Source organism: Saimiri boliviensis, chromosome 1 (genome assembly GCF_048565385.1).
Source record: "Saimiri boliviensis isolate mSaiBol1 chromosome 1, mSaiBol1.pri, whole genome shotgun sequence".
NCBI lineage: Eukaryota > Metazoa > Chordata > Mammalia > Primates > Cebidae > Saimiri > Saimiri boliviensis.
This window is the reverse complement of record NC_133449.1, coordinates 258,348,933-258,351,041: the sequence shown is the minus strand read 5'-3', so window position 1 is coordinate 258,351,041 and position 2,109 is coordinate 258,348,933. Positions and strand designations below refer to the sequence as shown.

General features: G+C 34.9%; 1 non-coding gene across 1 annotated transcript; it reads left to right on the top strand.

Moving 5' to 3' along the window:
* The first annotated feature begins 1,757 nt into the window (after window positions 1-1,757).
* LOC120365640 (U6 spliceosomal RNA) lies at window positions 1,758-1,864 on the top strand. The gene has a single exon (XR_005580526.1). It is a non-coding gene; the product is annotated as a U6 spliceosomal RNA (small nuclear RNA).
* Window positions 1,865-2,109: the final 245 nt, after the last annotated feature.

Sequence of the window (2,109 nt, the reverse complement as noted above, 5' to 3'; positions counted from 1 at the left end):
TTTAGTGCCGCCTCTTTCAGCTATAAAAGGATAAAACCAGGTGCTGTGAGTATTCACCTGATTTTTGGTTCTTAGGAAGGTGTTAATTTTTGTGTATACAGTTCTTAAGTTGGTGTCCTTGTGGAGTAGGGGGGATGATAGTTGGAGCACTTTATTCCACCATCTTGGTCTGCCTCTCCTCCTTAATGACAATTCTCTGGTTAACTCAAAATCACCTTCAAGAATATGACCATGGGTGAGATCATCATGGAAGCCTTTCCTGAAACCCCAGTATGTGTAGTGATACCCCTTTTCAGAGATCTTAGCACATTATATTGACATTGTCTCTTTGGTTGTTTATTTCCTTCACTGCCTCCATTGCACTGAGATTAGAGTGTGTTTATTTATCTTCATATGCTTAATGTCTTATGTCATACCTAGAAAATAGCAGAAACTTGATAAGTATGTGTCAAAATAAACTAAAAATACCAGGTGATATATGTTTGAAAAGTGGACTATGGACACTATTTGTACATTATGTTTTACGTACACAAACATATTCTTTAGTTTATATAATAATGCATGTCTGTGAAAACAGAAATAATTAGGATAAAATAAATGATTTCTAAAAAGTGTGTTATCTTCATCCTGTATGTGATAAGCACACTCTATTTCAGTAATCTATTAGACGTCTTTCCTTTTTTAAGCATGCATTTCGATTTTTAACAAAGAAGCATTAATGCTATTTAAAACTATTTTGAAATGCTTTAGAAACCATATGCACAGACCAGTGTTGCTAATGAGTTTAGTAGGTAGCGATTTCATTAGCTCTTTTGCAGTAGTGCCCTGTGATGATTTAGCAGATGACAGTAAAGAAAGAGGCAATGGTGGTAGCTAAAAAGTTTACTTGTTTTGCTGCTTCTCGGACCTTGGCCGATGCTATGAATACAGAGCATAGATGGAGGAGGCCACAAGCTGCATCTCTTTTCTCTCTGTCAGCTGATTGTTGGAAGGAGGCCCAATATACCCCACCCAAGAGAATCCACTGCATGCAGAGAGTATCTCTCCTGTCTCAAAAAGGCATGATGATCTTCTTCCAGGAAATACAAAAGTAATTGTTTAACCCTATTTCAGTTGGTTTTAACAGGTATATTCCTAAAAATTATTAATTTCCCTAATGTTTTCTGAATAATCTTTTGTTTAGTGATGTAGAATATTAAAAAGCGGATTAGATCATTTCCTCCCTCAAAGAACATACAGTATAATTGGGGATGGAGAATAAACCTTCAAATAACTACAAGCGATTCATCATTAAGATGCCTGAATTTTGAATAATACAAAATGCTTAAGAGTGCATAGAATTGTTTCCCTATGAGCTTCCCAATGAGGTCTTTGTGGAAGAAGGAACATTTGAACCAGACATGGTTCAAGTTAGTTATAGAAAATTGAAGACTGAGGAGGGAATTCAAGGCAGAAAAAGCAAATGGCAGAGAAATAGAGATAGCTAATGATGGCAGATGTCCAGGAAGTGTCCTGTAATCCAGTTCAGTTGAAGGGTATGCTTTAGGTAAGGAAACAGGAAACAGTGGTGAATCAGACTAGACTACTTGTCTTGGATTAACATTGATTAGAGTCTTAAATATTAAACTCCTTATACTTAAAAAAATAAAATCAGAAGTCATTGAAAGTGTAAGGGCAGAAAATTTTATATTAACTGTGAGTACCAGAGTTTCTCTTAGGGCAAAAATTGTCTGTCATTGGAAAAAATATCTTGACTTGTGCTCGCTTCGGCAGGACATATACTAACATTGGAATGATACAGGGAAGATTAGCATGGCCCCTGTGCAAGGATGACACACAAATTCGTGAAGCATTTCATATTAAAAAAAAAAAAAATCTTGACTTTTAAATCAGGATGGCAGAATAAACAAATGGTTAAAAAGTATTTCTTTCATGGCAAAGACAGAAGATGCTAGATGTGGGTCCTACAGAAAATGAGACAGAGTAGAAGATGCTAGAAGTGAAATAGTGCAATATTCTCCATATGTTTTTAAGAAAAAAAAAAAGAAACACTGGTTTTTTAAAAATATAAATGTATTAGTTTGATATTTTGTTTTAAGAATATAAAGA